This window comes from Gymnodraco acuticeps, unplaced genomic scaffold (genome assembly GCF_902827175.1).
Source record: "Gymnodraco acuticeps unplaced genomic scaffold, fGymAcu1.1, whole genome shotgun sequence".
Classification (NCBI taxonomy): domain Eukaryota; kingdom Metazoa; phylum Chordata; class Actinopteri; order Perciformes; family Bathydraconidae; genus Gymnodraco; species Gymnodraco acuticeps.
Window position 1 is genome coordinate 450076 of NW_022990921.1, and position 6360 is coordinate 456435.

Here is a 6360-nt window from a genome sequence, read left to right on the forward strand (position 1 = left end):
AAATTCTCACATGGTTTCATTTAAAAGATAACGTGAAAGGAAATTATGCATATACAAAATGTTTTGCAAACTTGTTTTAGAATTGTAGCCAAGTTTTACATCGTATACATCTGTGCTAAACAGAATAAGAACAATATAGCATAAATATGAGTAGAGGTGTGTGGCGCAGTGAACTAGTGCGTTGGTGTTCGGTTCAGGGGGTCACAGGTTAAAACACCACTGCAGTCAGCATGTCGTTGTGTCACCCCAAATTGCTCCTGTGGGGATTGGCCACAGTATAACATGTAATGTAATGTATATTGAATGAAGCTTTAACCTGTAACAGAGTATCTTCATTGTTGCAGTTGCGGCTGGTGGAATTTCTTCTAGGTAGGGCTGTGCCACATGCAATCAATTTCAGCAAACATCCCAGTATGACTTGATGCATGAGTTTTCAGTGTTAATTTACCAGTCTTACATTTTAATGCCTCCATAAACAATTTAAGCATTTGAGGCTGAGGAATATGTACACTGTAGTGATCACTGATTGACACATAATTCACTCATGGAACTACAGGTTGGGGGTATTGTTCCGCACGGACACATTTGTTGACTGTACCTCCTGTGTACTTACTGTGTGCCCTCCTTTCTTCTTTATCTTCTCTTCCCGGGCTCCGACCCAACAACATGTGCATTTCTGTTGCTCAATAAAGCCAGCTTAGTACCTTCATTGCACCGCCTCCGACTCCCTTCTCTCTGCATTACATTGGTGACCCTGACAAAAGTCTCGCAGAAGTTTCCGAGACTGAACCGAACATGGCTAGAAACGCAGTTTTTCACGAATTGCCGGAGATTTTTGGAGATGTCTGCGGCTGCAGCGTGCGCACGGACTGATGGCTCGGTTCGCCCTCCGCGGAATGGCCGAGGACGACGCTCGCCATTTCCACATCGTTTTGGCACTGGGAGACAGCAAGCCTTCCGACCACATGGAGACGATACGCGACCTGCTAGGTACGGAAGAACCCGACTTCTTGTTCATGGGACTGTTTCTTCGGGACATGCGGCTGCATGGCCAGACAGCGCTCACTGACACGGCTAGTGTGGGGACCCGCGCTTTAGCCAAAGAAGCTGACCGGTTCTTCCTGGCCGCCTGGCGTTTTACCTCTGAGGTGCTGGCCCCGTCACGCAGTGGCACCTTCCCTGGTAGAGGCACGTCGCCTGGCAGAGGTTCCGGGGACGACGACATCATCTAACGGCTAATGGCTTACAGCTAACGGCTAACAGCTTACGGCTAACAGCTAATGGCTAACGACGATAGCTAACGGCTAGCAGCTAACGCCGACTGACAGCTAACTGCTAGCGGCTAACGACTGACTTAATACATCTGTTAACATTCAACTGTTAACCCTTTTTTTGTGGTGCCAGAGAGGAGGTTCAACCTCGTGTGGACCCTCTCGCTGTTTCACCACCTCAACGGCGGTTTCGGACGTCGCCCACGATTTCGACAGCGCCTGGGTGGCGCACTTCTGGACCCCGTCTCCCCTCCCCTCGCCTCGGCAGCGGCTTCGGACGTCGCCCACGCTTTCGACAGCGCCTGGGTGGCACACTTCTGGACCCTGCCTGGCCTCTCCTCTAACCGCGGCTCACGGTTCACCTCGACGGCGGCTTCGGACGTCGCCCACGCTTTCGACAGCGCCTGGGTGGCGCACTTCTGGACCCCGTCTGGCCTCTCCCCTGTCCACGGCTCCTTCCTCCCGGGTATACTGCTCCATCCTTCCGGGGACTTCATGCCCGGTCGGGCAGCGCTCCTCCCTGCTGGGGACCACCGGGATATTCACGCCCGTCCCCACGTCACAGCACAGCGACCCAGCTTTCTACAGCTGGCGGATGTTGTCTTAATTCGCCGCGACGCCTACCACGGCCCCCTGTGGCCCCCTTACGACGGCCGTTCCATGGCCCGCCCCCACCCCCCGGTGGGGATGCCCTCGCCCTCGTTGGGGCTCCTACCCTCTCCTGCGGCCCCCTTCCGAGGGCCTGTTCCTTGCCCCGGCCCTTGCCCCGGCCCTCGCCTGCGGCCCCACCCCCCTAGGCCCCTGTGGTGCTTCCTCCCGGAAGCGAGGATTGTGTCCATTATTTTGGATAAAATATGCCTGTTTTTATCCACCTCCTCATTGTGTTTCCTCACCACAATCCTGTGGCCGTTGTCCAGCTGCGTAGCAGTTGCTTACTTGGGCCGATAAAATAATCGCCCCTCCAGTAATAGTTTTTAGGACACTGATTAGCTACATTTTATGACACACGTTCATATCTTGAATCAGCAATTGGCTAACCTTTTTTTCCATCGTCCCAGCACATTACTTCAGTCATACAGTGTAGTAGGAAAAGCATATATTTTGCACAAATCATTTTTAAATCTTATTTTACACATATTTCTGGGTTTATTCCATATTTTAAACCCACAAATATTGACAATTTATATAATTAATTAGAAATATTATTATTATTATTAATAATAACGTTGTTGTGTGTGGTTTAGGGAGGGCGGCGCCCTATCGTCCCCTATTGGCCAGCCGCCACTGCATTGTTGTACTCCTGCTTTTACTAAAATACCTGAATATTCCACCACTGATACTACTAAAGTTTCTTGCCAACATTCATGTGTTGAAAAACCCCAGAACTACAAATTACAAAGTACACATTTGTGGGATTTAAATGTAATATTTTATATTATAAAGGCATCAATACCACCAGAGATGTGGCATTGATGTCAGGCTGTATGTCGTGGTGCCTCTACTCAGCTTCTCTGGGGTCCATTTTCAGGGCCGAATGCAGCATTTGTCCTCATTGAGAGCCCAATGAACTGGACTGAGGCCCAGAGCTACTGCAGAGAACACCACACAGACCTGGCCAGTGTGAGAAACCCAGCAGAGAACCAGCAGATTGTTGAGCTGTTACCTGCAGTGGGTAGGTTTTGGATCGGCCTTTACAGAGACTCCTGGAAGTGGTCCGATGGAAGCAACTCCTCCTTCAAGTACTGGAAAGTAAATGAACCTAACTACAATGCTTTAAAGGTTTGTGTGGCTGCAGCTTTCCACAACTCTGGAACATGGGAGGACTTGGACTGTGGAGTGGAGAAACCATTCATCTGCTACGGACGTGAGTAAAATTCACAGCTACATCAAAGCAAGTGATGATATTGAATCTGTTGAAAAAGAAGACACCATAAACGTTGTGACTGATGAAGTTTGTTTGTGTTTCTAGCTGTGCCTGTTTCAATGCAAGTGATAAAGGTGAGGGTGCAGAAACCAAACGGTGTGGATATGAACGACGAAGCTTTTCTGGATGCGATGTTGGTGGAGGTAAATCATGTTTTCTACTTTGATGCAAAAACATCACCAGAAAGGAAATTCCCATGACATGAGAACAAGAGACGAAAGAGGTAGGAAACAAATAAATATCTATTAAAGAATAATGAATTCAACGAAAGAAAATGAAGTAAATGAATTTCAATACGAATGAAATGGACCAAGATGACCATGAATGAAATTCTATATCCAATATCCATTCAATACTTTGGCCACAAATAACAGGACCCAAGCATTTAGGAAGAAGACGTGTAAATATGTGCAGAAGTAAATAGCAGAAACTTAGCCACATGCCACCAAATGCATTAGGAACATGTACAAATACTATTCCATAACCTGAGGTAAGCCTTTACACTGGAAGAAATAAGGGGAACAGCTACCATTTCAGATGAGTGAGCTAAAGAGAAATCATCTGTTTTTACTGGAACGATAATGATAATGAGTTTTTGTGTCTCAGGCGAAAAAGAACCTAAGGGCCCAGGGATTGGACGACAACGTCCAAGTGGCCTGGAGGAAGCAGCCGGATGGACAAGTCTTCCACGAGGAGGAGGAGGAGGAGGAGAAGAGGGATGAGCTCTAAAGCTGAATTGCTGTGTGACTTTTATCAGAGAAAAGTGCATTTCTTTCCTCAAAGTCCTCGTGTTACAGAATTCAGCTGCAACAATGATCTGAATAATCAATTAGTTACGATCATTTTGATAGAAGATTGAGAATGTGATGCTTTTCCTTGTTATATATACATTTAATATGTTTAGGGGTTTTACTATTGAATGTATTTGCTTGGCCGGTGGGAGATAATAATAACATGTTTGGCTTTTGTTGACTTTTGATCAAGATTAAATTACCAATACAAAAAAAGACCTTTAATGAAATTTCATACGAAAATGTGTTTCTTTATTTGCATCCTAATTATTGATTTTTTGTCTCACAATATCTTCAAATGAGTTATGTTGAAAACAGTAACAGGCCGTGCCTTTCACACCTAGGCCTTCAGTAGTGTCCACCTGAATGAATCCACCTCCTAATAGCATTATTATGACGTCACGGCTATAGAAACCATTAAGATGAAACATTAACGCAGTATAACAGGGCGCTGCATCACAGACAGGTTTCTAATGTAGCGAGAATGAATGCCATTACTAAAGCGAGACCACCGAACAACACAATTCAACAAGCCTCCTTTCACTGCTGCGCCGCACATCCTCTCTAGCAGAAGCAACAATATTTACTTAATAAAATGACAACAAAATATCAACAATGTTAAATAAAAGTCATTATAGCCATTACTCACCAATACGTTTGATTATTTGTTCCCAAAAACCTTCCTCCTTTCTTTCTTTCTGAAGAGTTCAGTTACTGTGTTGTTCAGATTACCTGAGTGTTTCAGTTCCAATAATAAGTCCTGTTCTAACGCCATGGAGGCTGATGCTGGAAGTCGAGTCAGTTCAGTCGTATTTCTGTCAAAACACATTGTGGAATATAGGAATGAACAGAGTCCTGGAAACATGCTTTTGGGGTGTTTCTCTGCTAAGGGGACAGGACGACTTCACTGCATCGAGGAGAGGATGCACGGGGCCATGTACCGTGAACTCTTGGCCAATAGCATCCTTCCCTCAGCCAGGACACTGACAATGGGTCATGGATGGGTCTTCCAGCAGGACAATAAACCTCAACATACGGCCAAGGCAACAAAGGAGTGGCTAAAGAAGAAGCACACTTAGGTGATGGAGGGGCCGAGCCAGTCTCCAGACCTTAATCCCATAGAGAATCTGTGGAGGGAGCTGAAGCTTCGAGATGCCAAGCATCAGCCTCAAAACCTTCAGGATTTGGAGAGGATCGTCAGAGAGGAGAAAAATCCTTCCTGAGATGTTCAGAAACCTGGAGACCAACTACAAGAAGCGTCTGACCTCTGTCTGTCCAACAAGGGTTTCTCCACCAAGTACTAAGACAAGTGTTGCAAGGGGATCAAATACTTATTTCCCACAGTTAGATGCAAATCAATTTAATATTTTATATAATGTCAATTTCTGAATTTTCTTTTTGATATTCTTATTCTCACTTTTAAATTGAGACTGTTCATTTCTTTGTAAGTGGGTAAACTTACAAAATCTGAAAGGGATCACAGACTTATTTCCTCCACTGTGTGTCCTCCTGTTGGGTGAAATGTAGAAGCTTGTGGCCTGGATGACAAGACGCTTTTTTTTAAACAATGTAGGTAATATTTTTTAGCCTATAAAGTTATTTTTGAAAAGTGAGGTTTGGAAACATAAAGCTTTTTTAATTGTAAAGCTGCTCTAAACATTCTGAATGTGTCTCAGTTCATGTTGGTTTGCAGTAAACACCATCAGAGGGTGAACATGGACTCAAGCCTTTGCCGTGACAATAAAACCCTTTTGAGCAGCTACAACACAGCGTTTGAAACAGGTATCCAGACACAAAGAAAATAAAGTTTGTGTAACATTAAAGCATGAACACATGTTTTACTAGAATACCCAAAGTATGAAGCTGGAAGTTAGAGCAATAATTCTTTCAATGGTTTTGTGATCTTTTAAATGTATTAGCTTGTAAACTGTAAAGGTTTCTCATTATATGAAATGATCAGTGTTGTTTCAGACTTTTTGTATTGTTTTTGTTTATAGGCATGAATTTGGTTTTCCTGCTGTGCATCACCAGTCCTACGCCCACATTACTCTATATGTCTCTCGTTGTAAATGCATGTGCAAATGTAAGTGAATAAGACTGATACACAAATAACGGTAGGTTCCATACACTCTAAAAACAAATGCTTTGGCTCAACAAAGAAAATCAACGCAACAGTTTGCATCAATGTTTATTGAGTTAAGACAACTTCTAATGAAATTGTGTTAAACCAACAAAGTTATTTGAGTTAGGGGAGAAGGCTTGTCTTTTAATTACCACTTACTTAATAATTGGTAGCATAATCATACTTTTTAAGTTGATTACTCCAAAGATTAATTTGTTCCAACTAGTTTTACCACATTATTCAAAAGGAATT